The 18,220-nt window shown below is 39.2% G+C and overlaps 1 protein-coding gene and 1 long non-coding RNA gene across 6 annotated transcripts in view; one reads left to right on the forward strand and one right to left on the reverse strand.

The window, feature by feature from the left end:
• osbpl3.L (oxysterol binding protein like 3 L homeolog) overlaps positions 1–5,762 on the reverse strand; it is a 100,392-nt gene extending 94,630 nt beyond the window's left edge. Inside the window, exon 1 of one of the 2 annotated variants that reach the window (XM_018267386.2) lies at positions 5,508–5,762. The gene's annotated coding sequence lies outside the window, so the exon portion shown is untranslated. The remainder of the gene's footprint in view (positions 1–5,507) is intronic. The other variant, XM_018267389.2, reaches the window with a different exon arrangement.
• Positions 5,717–17,709, forward strand: LOC108718881. 4 transcript variants are annotated; one of them, XR_005961788.1, is made up of 4 exons: positions 5,773–5,854; positions 11,252–11,461; positions 15,404–15,485; positions 17,135–17,709. It is a non-coding gene; the product is annotated as an uncharacterized LOC108718881 (long non-coding RNA). The 4 variants fall into 4 exon arrangements; XR_005961789.1 differs by having other exon boundaries at positions 17,193–17,709; XR_001936097.2 differs by lacking the exon at positions 11,252–11,461 and having other exon boundaries at positions 5,717–5,854.
• The last annotated feature ends 511 nt before the right edge of the window (positions 17,710–18,220 follow it).

Consider the following 18,220-nt stretch of genomic DNA (forward strand, 5'->3'; position numbering starts at 1 on the left):
CCTTTTGTGTTTTATGGTGCAGGTATTCGGTTATACAGAATAATTAGGACCTAGGGTTTTACAGATAACGGATCCTTCTGTATTTTTGATCTTCATACCTCAAGTCTACTAGAAACATAAAATAAACCCAATAGGCTAGTTTTCCTTCCAATAAGGGTTAGTTACACCTTAGTTTGGATCAAGCATAGGGTACTGTTTTATTATTACAGAGAAAAATGAAATTATTTTAAAACATTTGGATCATTTGAATAAAATGGAGTCTATGGGAGATGGCCTTTTCTTAACTTCGTAACTTTCTGGATAACAGGTTTCCGGATGACAGATCCCATGCCTGTTGTACCCTTACCTTTCAGTACTCTATGGGTAAAGCTGACCATAGACGCAAAGATCTGATTGTACGAATCATCGAACGATCGGACTTCCCCATCTCCCGACCTGCCACTAACCATTCCGATAAAATAAAGTACAAAAGAACAGATCAGCCGACATTCTGCCCCTGACAGCAATCGTACAAAAGTTATGTCCGACCAAGTCTGGTGACTAGGGATGCACCGAATCCAGGATTCGGTTTGGGATTCGGCCGAATCCTTCTGCCCGGCCAAACCGAATCCGAATCCTAATTTGCATATGCAAATTAGGGGTGGGGAGGGAAATTACATGACTTTTTGTCAGAAAACAAGGAAGTAAAAAATGTTTTCCCACCCCTAATTTGCATATGCAAATTAGGGTTCGGATTTGGTTCGGTATTCGGATGAATCTTTCGCGAAGGATTCGGGGGTTTGGCCGAATCCAAAAAAGTGGATTCGGTGCATCCCTACTGGTGACGTCTCCCACTGAAATCATACGATCGGCAATCTATGCAGAGAAATTATCGGCAGCCGACAGAAATCTTTTAACCGATTGACCAAGCGACCGATCTTCGTGGGCCAAAAAATGTCGGGACTCCACACACGGTCCAAAAAATCGTATGAATCCTCGATTCATACGATCAGATGTTTGCGTCTATGGCCAGCTTAAGACTGTGTCTGAAACACATGTAACATTGACATGAGGAAAAGCTGGGTCATATACATACTAGAGATAAGAACAAAATTGCTGCTGCTGTAGCTGCCTGAAAGGACTTGCATGATTCTGTGCTGGCTATATCTACAAGCATAGAATGCAGGTGTGATCCACCAAAAATGTAAATTCTACACTAGACAAGTGGTTATACTATAGTTTCAATGTGATGCCATCTATGATCTCAAATGCACCACAGGACAGCAGCATGCTACTATAGCTGTAGGTTGCATTCTATCATTAATGTCCCTCTTAGCTGTGGTAATAGAATTCCCATGTTGACCTTCTAAAACTTCATCTGATACAGAGTACCAGCAGATAACTGCAAAGAATTACATTTCCTATGGTAAGGTCCTCCAGCAGCTAAGCTTGTTTATCAAGCACCTAGCAGGCTGAGAAAACAGACTGCTTATTGCGTACACTCATAAATATTAAATCTAGATTCCATGCACTTAGTGCTCACAAACCAATTAACCATGCTGTCAACAATGGGTGTGTGGGGGAGACTGAAAGGGCTCCCTTTAAGCATAATGACAGGAAACGTAATTAGAAAGTAACTTTATATACAGTATACAGATATGGGATTGGTTATCAGGAAAGCTCCAAATTACATGAAGGCCATCTCCCTTAGAATTCATTTTAATCAAATGCTTAAACTTTTTAAAGATGATTTCCTTTTTCTCTGTAATAATAAAACAGTACATTATACTTTATCCCAACTATGATATTATTAATCCTGATTGGAGGTAAAATAATCCTTGGGTTTATTTAATTTTTAATTATTTTTTAGTAGACTTAAGGTATGGAAACCCAAATTATGGAGGGATCCCTTATCTGGAAAACCCCAGGTCCTAAGCATTCTGGATAACAGGTCCCATACCTGTATTATATATACAGAATCAAAAGTGTAGATGTAAATGCAACTAAAAGTAGTATTTGTGTAACACTTTCTATAGGTCAGACTCTTGAAATAGTGTAGCCAAACTCACTTCTAATGCAGATTTGTCAGTGTAATAGGGCACAGGGTGTCGCTCCGTGGGTGAGTGACAAAATGCAGCAAAATGTCCTTCTATTAACATAAGAGTTTAAAGGAGAAGGAAAGCTACTGAAGCAGTTTATTGCCAATAGATTAGCCACAATAGTGCAAACTATAACACTATATTTATTCTGCAGAATGCTTTACCATACCTGAGTAACAGCCCTAGAACCGCGCTCTGTTTGTTTAGGATAGCAGCTGCCATATTAGCTTGGTGTGACATCAATTCCTGCTCGCTCATAGCTCTGGGCTCAGATTAGAGATGGAGGGGAAGTGATGGGTAGAGGGGGAGAGGAGCAAACTGAGCATGATCAAGCCCTGTCCTTGAGGTTTAAGGTGAAAACAAGTCCGATACAGAAGCCCATGTGTACACAATAGAAGGACAGAAATGCTGTGTTTCTTTTGACAGAGGACTCAGAGCAACATTACTTTTGAGGTTTTACTGGTGTATTTATATAGACCTTTCTGCTAAAGCTTACTTAGTTTTAGCCTTTCCTTCTCCTTTAAAGAGCCCTTGAAATGTTGCGCTGAGTTTTTCAGTGATAATCACTTGTATAAAACGACAGAGGGCATTTTTAGATGATTTCAAGTCAACATTAATGGAGGGGCAACTTGAAGCATTTGCCCCATGTCACAAATCATCCCATGTGCCATTAGCTTTAATAAGCTGGCTTCTGCTAAATTATTTAAGCAGTGCAGAGAATATAAAAAGCAAGACAGATACTGCTATAAGAACAATAACATTTACAAATAACTTTTAAAACACTGAAAACGTTTACAAGTGTACAGTATAATAGAAAGTTGCTTAGAATTACTTTTTTTTTTTAGGCAAAAACTTTTGGGGGTGAAGATCCCCTTTAAACAGTCAACCAGTTATATTTTGTTAACAACTGCAATAAACCTGTAAATGAGAACGGCTGAACATTTACATATTTAAGTGCATCGAGTTCTCGAAGGGGGTGGTTTTTTTTTTGTATCTTATAAAATTATACTACTGAAACAATAAAATACATTCATATCACCCACACAGAATGAGAGTAACATTTCCCATATTATATCTATATTGCCATGGTGTCACTATGTATCCTTTCATTCTACATATGCCATATTTACCCAGCCTTTGAAACCAGTAGTGTCCTCTTTGCTGTGCAAAGGAAACAAGTAGTAAAGGGCATCACAATGTAGTTTATAAATGACTGTGTAGAACGTCTTGCTGTTCCATACAGCCAAATGCAGTCATCAATGAAAAACACATCTGTCTTTCACCCCAGAGGTTTGCAATACTCCCCAGGGTTACTGGTCTGTGCTCATTTGTGCTGAGCTAAAGAAAACTACAAAGATATACTGTATGGCAGGGATTCAGTGCCAGCAAAGCATTTCCACACGGCTGGAGGAGTAGGAAAAGCTTGCTTTCAAAAGCCCTAGCCTAGCGAGAGGTTAAAGTGGCTTAACACTTTCCTAACCTGGGTTTTTGCTATCGTGAAAACTCTGGAATTGAGAATTGTGTGTTGTACTTGGTGTATTGTGCATATTGTGTGCAAGGTGCCAGTAATATACTAAAGGAACCATGTCACACCTTCACAAGAACTCCACAATGAATGAAAAAAAATGCGTCACAGGAAGCGTAACCTCTCACCATATACAAATTGGAAGACGTTGCGTGCGTGTTTGCCCACAATTGTAACCTGCAACCCTTTTCTCAACATATAGTTCTTTATTTCAGTGATGGCCAGCCTGTGGTTGTTAAACTATACCTTCCAGCATCTCACTGGAAACTGAACTGCAAGTCTTACCTCTCCTCAACTGGATTTGGTGGTAGGCTTACACCTATAGCTAAACAATATCAAGGGGGGAGAAGTTTCCAGCTAGTCATGCTTATACAAACACTGGCACTTCCTCAGGGGCAACGCTACTTCCACTTTCTGCCAGTCAGGACACATTATATGCCCCCACAATACACTGATACAATGGAACTTTCTTGAATTAGTAATTCAGACACCAAGTTAACAGACGGATAAAAAGGATGTAGTAGCACAGAGTGCAATAGAGGGGCAGAGAGCAGGGTTGCCAGGTTGGCTGTTTTCCAGCCAAATTTGGCTACTAATTTAGCCCAGGTGGGTTTTGAAAGTACAAACTAGCCATGCAACGGATATGGGCTACTTTTTGGGGCTCGTTTGTACTTTGGAAACCAGCCAAAGTTTTTTCTTGCCCTAATGTGCCAAGACTACGTCTCCCAATGCATGTTGGGTAATGTAGTTTTTGTTTAACAATTTGCCAACTGCCAAGTTTAATGTAAGACTACAATACCCAGCATGCAATGAGACTGACTTGTGTAGAAGTCATGAGTTATCAGATTTTGGCCTCTGTACCCCAGCCTCCCTTCACTTTTAAGCACATTTTCAGGTGACTTTCCTCAATTTCAGACAATTTGGGGCAAAAATCTACTGGCCACTCTAGAGGTTGACCAGTTTTACCAATATGTATTTTGCCTGACGAAGGGGCATTGGTGCTCCGAAATCTTGCAATGTATTTTTATGGTTAGCCAATATAGGTATCACTTCTACAATCATTTTTGTACAGTTTTTTTTTTGTTACCAATATTTATTGAAATTGTATATGTATTAGGGTCTTATGGGGCCACTAGTAGTGATGGCCAACCCGCACATCGCTAGCCACTAGATCTCCTGGGTCCATCCCTGTAGTTATGCCCCTGATTATGGGCGAATCTGTCCCATTTAGCTTCATGGAAAAATTTGAAAAGGGCCTATTCTCACTATTCTCACATATATTCATTCGACTTTTTATTCACTTCACATATTGCGCTATTTTTGGGCAGAGGCGATACTGGACCCTCCGCAGCCTGAGGCAGCAGCAGTTGCTGCTACCCCCCCCCCCCCCTCCCCTGGAAATTCGCTCTTAAAGTACCAGGAGCAGCATTTTGCCTCCCCTGGTACCTAGCGGGGCAACAGCCTCAACTCGACTCATTGGCGAAGCACCCCTGTTTTTGGGCTACTTTTGAAGCGCCTCTTGGCTAGTTTTGGGCTGGTTTTGTAGCTGACTTTGGCTGGTTTTAAAAAATTACACCAGGCAAACCTGGAGGGGAGTTTTATAGTTCAGCCCCAATTAAGGCTAAAGCAAAAAGCATCATTTGAAGAGGTCAAAGGACGGTCTCATTGGCGGGGTGTATGGGGGGAAACTGGAGATGACTGAGAGCTGATCAGTGGCTACACACACTGACATTCAGTTTGCCCTGACATCCTCTGGTTGGCCAACATCCTGCTGTCATTGAATGAAAGCCAAAGCCGCCGTGTGTAGCTCAATGAGCGGTCCCTTGCCCAGTCAGCAGCCAACAACTTACGCTGGTCTGCCTTAGAACACGCGCTGTTACGGCAGAGCTCCACTTAATTCCTACCTGTGTTCCTGCAAGAAGCCGTCATGTAATCGCCTCGCCAGCTGCCGTGCGACTACAGTCCGAGCGCTCGTGGCAGATCACTGTGAGCGGCAACAACAAGACTCCACGCCGCAGCGGCTCCCGTAGTTCCGCTTTCCTCGGCGCGTCTCTAGAGTTGCGGGGACAACAAAACAAAGTCCAGGCAGATTCCACGAACGGGTCCTTCTCCTGTGCAGGCAGCACAACTAAGAACGGGGAGGTTCCACACAGGGCGTGCACCGCCACTACTGACTGACAGATACGCTGAGTGCCAGAGCTATCAGGCGGGAAACGCCCCCATTTCCGCTACGTCACAGGTGTGCGGGCAGGTGAGGGCGCTGTGTGGAGAATGTGAGTGAGAGAGAGTATTGTGTGTGGGTACTGCTGCTGCTGCTGAGGGAATGAATGAACGTGCGAGAAGTGGACGTCCCGTGCTGACAGCAGAAAGAAAGTGCAAGTGGTCAGCATGTTTGACCGATCAATTGAGCCACCCGCAGCTCCAATGAAGTCATCTCCACACTCCAGCTTTTGTATGTCTTGTTCCTGATGATCTGATAATAAATAATAAAGGTTAGAGGGTCTCCAATTAGAAAGTGATTAGTCGCCACATAAAGGCATTTCTGATCATACCTCACAATCAGAAACATTACAACCTGTGCAGTCCCTGTTTTCAGTATCTATCACTGAATGTTCTCCCTCGCCTATTTTAGATTTGCATGCACTAATGAGCATATTGTTTTACGTTTTATTAATTCCTTGTATGTCTACGTATTGTGTACATGTATAGGAGCAAAGTGTCGCTTTCGAATTTCCTTAAAGGAAAACTATACCCCCCCCCCCACACAATGTAGGTCTCTATAAAATGTATATGTAAAACCCTGCTTCATGTAAATAAACCATTTTCATAATAATATACTTGTCTAGTAGTAAGTGCCATTGGATAATCCTAAATAGAAAATTGCCATTTTAGAAAATAAGGGCCGCCCCCTGGGATCCTACGATTCACTGTGCACATAAACAAACCATACATGTTAGGTCACATGAGCCAATTAACAGACAGAGTTGTGTCTTTTGCTTCAACACTTCCTCCTGTTACAGTTAGAGTTGTAGTATTTCTGGTCAGGTGATCTCTGAGGCAGCACACAGACCATCACAAAATGGTGGTTCAAGGCAAGAGATGTAAAAGGTCAAGATTTACTTAATTATATAGACCAGTTTGGTAAGATTCTTTAATATGATGTAAACTATCTGTTGCTTAAGTGTTCATTTTAGGGGTATCGTTTTCCTTTAATACAATCGAACCATTTAGAGACCTTTTCCTTCTAACCTCAGAGGAGTGTTAGTTGTACCTTATTAGCTCAAACACTCCATCCTGAATTGTTTCTATCAGCGCTTCACATTTATTTTCAATTTATATGTGTTTTTATATAAATATCTCTTATACTATTTTCATATATACACATATTGTTCATGTATCTGTTTTACAGGATTGCACTGTTGATGTATTAATATGGCACAGTGTCACTTTTAATTTAGCTGAGGTGTACCAATATGGCGTCACTTTAAATTAAGTTGAGGTGTACCAATATGGCACCTAAAAGAGTCAAGGGTTTAATCTAAATCTACGCGCCCACTAATACTGATTGGTGTATCTGGGTAAAGCTTTTGGATTGGTGGATTTGTTAATTGATATATTTTTTTTTTTTGACAAATTCATTTATTGTCTCAAATCACATTAAGTACATAACTTTTAATACTATATGTTTACTAATTTTTATATGATTCAAGGATGATCGTGCCATCTCTACCAGATAACTGAGGTAAAAAACGTGTCACCAACATTACTATTGGCTTAAAATGGATGAATTTAATAACAAGACTACAAGTCAGTAAGCACCAATGCGTCCAGTCTACTTGTATCTCTTTAGAATCCAAAGCAGTGTATAATATATTGCATATAGTTGTGTCCCATGGTATGAGATGTGTGGGTTCTGATTTTACTTTTTTTTTTTTATTTATTTATTGTGTTTTTCCAACATATACATACATTGTTGATGTATTGTTTGATTGGTGCATTTTTGTTTAAATATTTGAGGCATGGCTCTGTTGAGATTACCTATGATTAAGTGTTTGTAACTGGAAATGTGTAAGGCTGTGGACACGATAAATTCTTTTCACTAACTGCCTGGTGGAAGTTTGCCTTCATTGAGTGTCTGCTCCAAAGAAATTCCTGATGATCTGATACTCTGGCATAGAAAAAGTCAGTTACAATGAAGATGTTTAATATAAAGCACTGCATATCCCTTGGTACTTACTGACTCACTGAAGGACAGCGCTACACCCTAGAGGCTAACTTGCTGCACAGCTCTGCGCTCTTTTATGGTTGAGTGCTCTAGAGATTGACTTGCTAATATACTTCAAGGACGCCCTGCTGTGTGATACAGTTCCCCTGAGACTGCCCTGCTAACAGCACTGAGTCATGGACATTGCCCTGTTGTGCAGCCCTGTACCTTAGAGTATTCCTTGTTTCCAAATGAGACTGCCCAGCTGTGCTGAGCTGCTTCTGATAGGCGGCCCTTTAGCAATGAGCGAATCTGTCCCGATTTCCCTTTTCCAAAAAACTGCAAAATGGTGAAACATATGAAAGTCACAAAAAGCTTTTTCTTTTTTGAGCAAAAAAATGATCATTTTTTCATAGCATTTTATATTACACAAAATGCATTAAAGTAAATTTTTTTCATTTTATTTTGCATGGTGTTTTTCTTAGGCTGCCAATCCATGCCTGCTGAAAACTTTTGCTCATCACTACTGCCCATGTGTTCAAGGCTTCTGAGCAATTGTTTGCGACCTGCAATACTATACACTCCTGCTGTACAAAGCTGTTATTTCTGGCCATTCTTCTCATGTGTGGGATTGAATTGTCTAATGCAGGGATCCCCAACCTTTTGTACCTGTGAGCCACATGCAAATGTAAAAAGAGTTCAGGAGCAACACAAGCATGAAAAAAGTTCCTGGGTGTGTCAAAAAAACGGCCGTTATTGGCTTTTTGGTAGCCCCTATGTGGACCGACAGCACATAGGAGGTTCTGTTTGGTAGTACATCTGGGTTTTATGCAACAAAATTAGCCTCTAAACCAAGAATTCAAAAATAGGCACCTGTGATGAGACAACTGGGAGCAATAAATTGCTCGCGAGCCTCTGGTTGGGGATTACTGGTCTAATGTGTGACCATTGTCAGCATTGGCCCTGGATAATGCACCTGTATGAAAATCAGGTGCTATTCAATTGCACAGAGTAGCACCAAGTGAAACTATACGGAAGTGCAAAGATTGCATTTTGACACAAGTGCCTTTAATGGGGTGGTTCACATTTAAGTTAACCTTTAGTATGTTAATGAATGGTTAATTTTAAGCAACTTTTTAATTGGTCTTCATTATTTAGTTTTTTAATTATTTGCCTTTTCAGCTTTCAAATTGGAGGCACTGGCCCCATCTAAAAACAAATTTATCTGTAAGGCTACAAATGTATTTTTATTGCAACTTTTTATCACTAATGATATTACTAATCGTAATCCAGTCCCTTGTTCAAGTGTATGGTTGCTAGGGTAATTTGGACCCTACCAACCAGATTGCTGAAGTTGTGAACGGGAGAGCTGCTAAATAAAAAGCTAAATAACTTAAAGTGATACTGACACGTTAGGAATGTGTCGGTATCAATAAATAAAAGCTGCACGTGAAATATAATCACCTAAAAGCCCCCCAAAGCTGCCCCAAGCCCAGCAAACCTTAGTAATGGCAACCTTCCGACACTATTAAATCATCTTGCTGAGTTGTTTCAGTCTTGCTGGGCTGGGGGAGGTGCGATCCCTCCATAGGCCGGAGTCCTGTTTTCATTTGTAATTAGCCTAGCAGGGATCGCACCTCCCCCAGCCCAGCGTCACTGAAACAACTCAGCAAGATGATTTCATGGTGTCGGAGGGTCGCCGTTTCTAAGGTTCTCCAGGCTTTGGGGGAGCTTTTAGCTTCTTATAGTTTGCGTGCAGCTTCTTTTCACTGATACCGACACGTTACTATTTTTATAGGAAGTTTAGGAACGTGTCAGTATCACTTTAAAAAACACAAATCATAAAAATGTTTAATTTGAAGGTAAACAGACCCTTTTAATGAATAAATACAGTTAGGTCCATAAATATTTGGACAGAGACAACCTTTTTTTAAAATTTTGGTTCTGTACATTACCACAATGAATTTTGCATGAAACAACTCAGATGCAGTTGATCTGCAGATTTTCAGCTTTAATTCAGTGGGTTGAACAAAAATATCGCATAAACATGTGAAGAACTAAAGCCTTTTTTTAACACAATCAACTCATTTCAGGGGCTCAAAAGTAATTGGACAAACCATGCGATCAAAGGAGCTCTCCATGCAGGTGAAACAAAAACTCATCAGAGAAATTGCTAAAATACTAGGAGTGGCAAATTCTACAGTTTGGTACATCCTGAGAAAGAAAGAAAGCACTGGTGAACTCAGAAACGCAAAAAGACCATGGAAGACAACAGTGGTAGATAATCGCAGAAACCTTCACAACAGCCAGACAAGTGAACAACACTCTCCAGGAGGTAGGCGTATCGATATCCAAGTCTACCATAAAGAGAAGACTGCATGAACGTAAGTACAGAGGGTGCACTGCAAAGTGCAAGCAACTCATAAGCATCAAGAATAAAAAGACTAGATTGGACTTTGCTAAAAAAAAATCTATAAAAGCCGGCACAGTTCTGGAAAAACATTCTGTGGACAAATGAAACCAAGATCAACCTCTACCAGAATGATGACAAGAAAACAGTATGGAAAAGGTGTGGAACAGCTCATGATCCAAAACATACCACATCTCTATAAAACATGGTGGAGGCAGTGTGATGGCTTGGGCGTGCATGGCTGCCAGTGGCACTGGGACACCAGTGTTTATTCATGATGTGACACAGAACAGAAGCAGCCGAATGAATTCTGAGGTGTTCAGAGACACTGTCTGCTCAAATCCAGCTAAATGCAGTCAAATTGATTGGGAGGCGTTTCATAATACAGATGGACAATGACCCAAAACATACAGCCAAAGCAACCCAGGAGTTTATTAAAGCAAAGAAGTGGAATATTCTTGAAAGTCAGTCACCTGATCTGAACCCAATTGAGCATGCATTTCACTTGTTGAAGACTAAACTTTGGAGAGAAAGGCCCAAAAACAAACAGCAACTGAAAGCCGCTGCAGTACAGGCCTGGCAGAGCATTAAAAAGGAGGAAACCCAGAATCTGGTGATGTCCATGAGTTCAAGAGTTCAGGCCGTCATTGCCAGCAAAGGGTATTCAACCAAGTATTAGATATTAACATTTTATTTTCAGTTTTTTTAATTTGCCTAATTACTTTTGAGCCCATGAAATGAAGTGATTGTGTTAAAAAAAAGGCTTTAGGTCCTATTTTTTTATGCAATCTTTTTGTTCAACCCACTGAATTAAAGCTGAATTTCTGCAGCTGAGTTTAGTGTATATATATATATATATAGATATATATATAGATATATATATAGATATATATATATATATGGGTTGTGAATTTATTCCTCAACGTTTCGGCTAGCAAACTGTAGCATATTAACATACATTGTTCTTTTATATTGAATACGGTGACCGTTTGTTACTAATGATACATTTTTGTATCTTTTTGTGTCTTTTGTAGATCCGCAGGATGTTTTCTCCCCCTCGATGATGTGAACAGCCCCCCCATAGTCTGCCTCGGTTAGTATGCCCTGCCGCCTAGTGGGTGACCCTGATGGGACTAAGACAGTGACTACCCGCACCAATACCCCTGTGCTAGGGTAGCCAGTAACAAAGTACCGATGAAGCACGGCTATACAAAACTCAACAGACACCTTGACACCTCTGTAAGGTATACATGGGCGAATGAGCCTTATTATTAAAAAATCCCATGTGATGTTCTCTTGTAGGAGTCTACCCCTACGATTAGTTGGGGGCGGACACCTGAATGGAGAGCTACGTCTATTGGGTCGATGAGAAGAGGTAGTTTGAAGGTGTGTGAGCTCCCCCCTATCAGCGAAGGGGAGGAGGAGCCTGAGCTCCCGTAGCACTGTAGGGGAAAAGTTTTGGTCCGGTGTGAAGGTGACATACGGGTACGAGTCACAGGATAGATAGCGTTGCATGGGCGCTTCCTGCGTTTGTGACAGTAGAGATATCTATCCTTAGGCATATATGAGATTTCCATCGGCGTGTGGGGCTGCGATCATCACTCAGGGGGTAAGTAACAAGCACGCCTGTTCTCACTCACGGCACTTAAACGGGCAGTGCTATGAAGGATATTTTTATTTTTCTCTTCCACCACATTATCCACTGTTCACTTGGCTCACAGTTGGCCCCCTGTGGGGTTCATATTCTGTCACTAAGCGCACGATCAGCTTAACGGGATCACAAGGTTAACTCCTTCAACACGGGTTATATGTATTTACTGTGCATGGGTATGTGGACGCACCATTATGATGTCACAGCACTAATTTTGGCGCCATGATTTGTATGTTAAATATGGTCTCACTTTGTGCAATGTTTCACCTCCTGAGGACGGCTACAGTTTGCTAGCCAAAACGTTGAGGAATAAATTCACAGCCTCTTTTTTCACGAGAAGCCCTGTGAGTGCGGTCTTTTTTCATTTATTATATATAACCTTTACCAGCACCCAGACTGTTGGCTTTTTAGCACTGCACGTCTAAAGGTATAAGGTGCCTGGGTGCAGAGCTATGTGTAAGTATGTACGATGGCTCCAAAGAAGCTAGCACTCTCAGGTCTTAAAGTGGAAAAAAAGGATTTATTAAAGCAAAAAAATGACTAACGCTTCGGCTAGGTCCCTAGCCTTTCTCAAGGCTTTAATAAAACCTTTTTTTCCACTTTAAGACCCGAGAGTGCTAGCTTCTTTGGAGCCATTATATATATATATATATATATATATATATATATACATACACAGCAGTGAAGATAAGTATTGAATATCAACATTTTTCTCAGTAAATATATTTCTAATGGGGCTATTGACATGAAATTTACATCAGATGTTGGTAACATCCCAAGTAATCCACACATACAAAGAAATCAAAACCCGGAGTGCTTCGTTTTCTAAAGTTTCCTTGTGAGGCGACTTCGGAAAACACTCCGAGTGCCATCCCGCCGGTGATTTAGACTCTAGCCGACGGGAAGGCTTTTTGGGGAGATTAGTCGCCCGGAGAAGAGGCGATTTGTCGCTGGGTGACTAAAGGTATGCCTGTAGGATGACTTAATATCTTTGATTGACTTTCCTTGTCCTTTAAAGTAATGGAATTAGAAATGCAAGTATCTTCTAACTTCTAATCAACTTCTACAGAAAAAAGTGTATTGGGTTTATGTTTAGATACTATTTAACTGGGACGATTAATATGTTGATTTTATAACAAATTTAACTGGTTTGTATTTATGGACACGTGCATCTAAAATTGGATGTAAGTGCCATGGTTTATGTATCAAACATTGTTGTGTTTTATCAGTTATTTTTACACATTTGTCACAAGAATGTTATATAGTTCGCAATGAAGATCTCTTGACTAATTAGAGAACTTGTTAAATGTGGTTATAGAACAAATGTAGCAGTTGTTACCTTGTGAGAGAGAAAACACTGAACCGGTAAGTGTCACTATATGTAAGAGGATTATTTAAAAAACACTTGTATATTGCTGCTCTCTTTCAACCGAAGACCACTTGGGCTGGAAGAATACAGAGCAGGTAAATGTTATTATACATGAGTTGATTGAAGTAGTTCCAGAATTACAAGCTTGTACTTTAAGGTAAGATGATGCAGGATGTTTGGTTGCCCACAATAAATCACTTCCAGAAAGGGTCACTAAATATCTGAGTAGAAAATCACACAAGTGAGAAACACTGGACACTGTAGAGTGTACCCTTTTTGGCCTGAGCATTTTAAGGCCAAAAGTGCTCACACCTGCAACGCATGATTTTTTTTGACTATAGGTCTTTCAGAGCATTAGTGCTGTATCCAGACACTGGGGTCAGGCAGCAGAAAAGAGCCCCTAAACAGTTATTTTGAAATTGTGTGAAGGCTAATGAGACTAGATGTAATATATTCATAGTATAGGTGCCTGCGTGTCTGATCTACAGTGTTGGCCATACAATGGTACAGGTATGGGATCTATTATCCAGAATGATTAGGACCTGGAGATTTCAGAAAAAGGGATCTTTCCATAATTTGGATCTCCATACTAAGCCTACTAAAAAACATTAAACCCAATAGCATTGTTTTGCCTCCAATAATGATTGATTATATATCAGTTAAGATCAAGTAAAAGCTACTTTTTATTATTGCAGAGAAAAAGGAAAACATTTAGAAATATTAGAATTATTTTCTTAAAATGGACTCTGTGGGATATGGCTTCCTTTAATTCTGAGCTTTCTCAATAACTGGTTTGAAGTTAAAGATATTCTGTCATGGGAAAGCATATTTTTTTTTACAAAACACATCAGTTACTAGCTCCTCTCCAGCAGAACCCTGTATTGAAAACCGTTGTACAAAAGAGCAAACATATTTTTTTTATATTTAATTTTGAAATCTGACATAGGGCTAGACATGCTGTTAGTTTCCAAGGTGCCCCCAGTGACTTGTGCTCTGATAAACTTCAGTCACTCTTAACTGCTGCACTGCAACTTGTAGTGATATTTCCCCCCCCCCCTTCAGCAGAACAATGGGCTCACTGACACTTGCATTGCTAAATTTGCTTCCATGCCCCACCTAGTGGTAGATATGAGAAAAGCAATGAATAGTAAAAGTCCCCACTAACCTAAGTCACAACTCCTTCAGTTACATTGAGTAGGAGAAATAATAGCCTGTCTGAAAGCAATTCCATAGTAAAGTACTGGATCATTCTAAAAGCACATGCCCAGGCAAAATGACCTGAGATGGCTAAACACTAACTGAAAAATAATACATTTATTGGTTCAAGAATAACATTTTGAATTGTAGAATGAATTATGTGCCATGAACACAGTGTAATTTATACTATACCATAATAATCCTGACAGAATCCCTTTTAGGGATCCAAAACCTGTACTGTAATCTGAGTGTTAACTTTAGTCTCTGGTGAAACCTGCCCATCTGCCTGCAGCCAGACTGTAACACTGCAGATCACTGTAAAAGTGTCTTGCCTAGACCTGACCTAAAGGCAGTGATTCACTATAAATATTCTTGTGGAATGTCAGGAAGTTGCATTCTGTTGTTGTAATGAGTTGCAGGTGGTAAAACAAAGCATCACATTAATATATGTGTTAGATGGAGAATGTCTCTTGCACCTGGTAGCAAATTGCAGCTTCAAATTCTAGTATCTTTGCCAAATTTATGTACTCAACTTTTCTGATTATTAAAAAACCCAGAGATTCAATTTGTATAACGGTTAGGAAAAGGTAATCAGTAATGAAAACTTCACAAACCATATATAATAAAGTGATAATGTTCTTGCTATGTCTTTGCTTTATTAAAGGGGTATCGCAAAAATGATAATTTAATATAAGCTTCAGCATTCAGCTCTAATACATCTGCTAGGAAAGGGAGGCCCTCTATAAGATATATTGGATCATTCATCTAACACCCAACTGCTGCATGAAGACAGAATGAAGAGAAACGGATGCTGAGAGAGGAAAAGTGAATATAAACGTGATTATTTCAAAATCAGTACAGAATTTTTATTTGATTGTATTTTGAAAGTTTCTTACTTCAGTATGAGGAAGCTTATATTACATTTTAATTTTCGCAATAGTTACCCTTTAAATTTTTTTTGTTTAATAGATTCTACTCTGCGGAACTTGCAGCCACTAGATGTCGCTGAAAAGCCTTAAAAAGCAGCCCAGAGCGAATGAAATAAAACAAGGTATGTATAAAATGGGGTTGGTTTTAGATTTATTATAAACTGTATTCAAGGTGTTAACATTTTACAAGTCTTCGTAAAAATGCAGTTTTAGGAACACTTGGGGGCAGATTTATCAAGGGTCGAATTTCAAAGTGAAAAACTTTGAAATCGACTAGGCTAGTTCGACATTCGAAGTCGAATACAGAGGATTTTTAAGATCGTACTTCGAATCGAATGATTCAAACGATTTAATCATACGATCGTACGATTTTACAAAAAAATCCTTCGACTTCTCAAAACTTAGCCAAATACTGGCTATAGGTTCTAGGAGGTCCTCATAGGCTAACATAGCAATTCGGCAGGTTTAAGGTGTCGAAGTCAAGTTTTATAAAGAGACGGTACTTCGATTTTCGAATAGTCGAAGCAATTTCACTTCGAATCAAAGTCGAATTTGGCCTATTCGATGGTCGAAGTACCCATAAATTACTTAGAAATTCAAAGTTTTTGAATTCGAAAATTCACTTTGAACCTTAGTAAATGTGCCCCTTACTGTATAGCATTATTTCTATATCTGCCACAGTTAGAAACTGAGCAGCAATTCTTACATTAAATAACTTGAATGAGCCATATGGAAAAAAAACATCAAATAGCATGGAGGAGTGAGCAGCAGTTATAGGCAAAGCAGTTGGAATTGATTGGATATTTCCTAAGTGGTCATAAGTTATAACCTTGTTTTTTTGACTGCATTACTTTTTTGTGGCCCCTGGGGATAAACAATGGCAGTTTGTTTGCAAAAAATAAATCTAATGAACAAGGTCATGACCCAATAACAACTATATTACAAGAGCTATAATACATTTTAGAGGTTCAACTTTAAATAAACTTGTCATGTAGATAGAACTAATTTAAGGAGGTTTTTTTTTTTTTACAATTGGTCTTGTTTTATTCACTATTTGTTTGGCTTTTCTCTAAAAGTTATCTTAAAATTTTGTCGGGTTGATACATTTTTATAGAAAACTTCACAAGGAAATATAGTTGAAGGAGTTGTTCACCTTTCAATTAATTTTTAGTATGATACAAAGAGTTATATTTTCTGAGACATTTTGCAAATGTTTTTTTTTTAATTTATTATTATTTGTGTTTATTGTGTTATTTTACTTTTTATACAGCAGCTCTATAGATAGCTATTGCAGCAATCTGGTTCTAAGGTCCAAATTACCCTAGCAACCATTCATTGTTTTTAATAAGAGACTGGAATATGAATAGAAGAGGGCCTGAAAAGAAAGATGATTAATAAAAAGTAGGAATTACAAAACATGTGCAGCCTTACAGAGCATTCGTTTTTTTTAGATGGGGTCAGCGACTTCCATTTGAAAGCTGAAAAGTGTCAGAAGAAGAAAAGGCAAATCATTCGAAAACTATAAAAAATAAAGAAGACCAATTAAAAAGTTGCTTAGAATTGGCTATTATATAATACACTAAAAGTCAACTTAAAGGTGAACCACCCCTTTAACAAACTTAGGCCAATTAAAAATCCACTAAACTGAAATGGATGCTTAGTAATTTTGAATAGGTTTATTCAAAATATTTTATGCGTATAGTTTATGTAAATGTATGGTGTGTTAATGTATCTTTTCACCCTAGCAATTTACTATTTATATTTTTAAAAGTACATTGCAACAACAAATATGGACTGACACGTTCACCATAATTTCCTCGGTTCTCCAGACTCATGTTGCTCCAGACCCATGGGCAGCGCTATTTGGCAGACGCTTACAGCTTTCCAGACATCACAATAAATTAGCTACACAAATCTGCTCCGCCACACGATGTGTTTTAGCTTCAATGTGGAAGGGCTCAGGCCCTCATCGATCAGCGCTGGAGAGGAAAATATGGTGGATTGCTGCTAACGAAAAAATTACATACCTGCTGAAGGATAAGCTGGACACTTATGACCTAATATGGAATCCCTGGATTACTAAAGATGACCCCATCTAGTCTGTTCATACCACACTGTATGTGATATATCTCTACTCTCTGCTTATATAGGTAATTTGACTTGATGACACGGTGACGACAGAACATGTATGCAACATATGTGTGTTTTTTTTTTTTGGTTTTTTTTTTGCTCTTTCTTTTCTTTTCTTTTATTACTTTTATATTGTTTTATTGTATGTTGTGACACAGGTTTGCAAATTACGACTTTTCACTGGCATTTTGTATATGATGTTGAACCTGAATAAACACAAAGTTGAAAAAAAAAAAAAGTACATTGCAAATTTCTGACTCATGCTGCAATCAGCAACTGCAGCGTCTCACAGCTGTTAGTTGTACGCAGAAAATAGGCATGTTCTGCGTTTTGTCCACACATGGAGTAGTTCAATTGTAGGTGAATGTTCAGTATGTTATAGAATAGCCTATTCTTAGCAACTTTTTCATTGGTCTTCATTTGTTATAGTTTTTAAATTATTTGACTTCCTCTTCTGCCTTTTTCTCAGCTCTCAAATGCAGGTCACTGACCCCTGCAGTCAGAAAACTATTGTTCAGTGAGGCTACAATTTTGTTATTGCTATTTTTTACTTTTTATTTTTCTTTTCAGTCCACCTACAGTTCATTATCCAGTCTCTCATTTAAAGGTGGCCATACTCAGGCAGATAAAGCCGCCAATATCGGTCCTTTAGGCCAATTCGGCAGCTTATCTGCCCGTGTATGGGGGCTTCCGACAGGTCTTCCCAATCGATATCTGGCCACAATAC

The sequence above is a fragment of the Xenopus laevis genome, chromosome 6L (genome assembly GCF_017654675.1).
Source record: "Xenopus laevis strain J_2021 chromosome 6L, Xenopus_laevis_v10.1, whole genome shotgun sequence".
NCBI classification, from domain to species: domain Eukaryota; kingdom Metazoa; phylum Chordata; class Amphibia; order Anura; family Pipidae; genus Xenopus; species Xenopus laevis.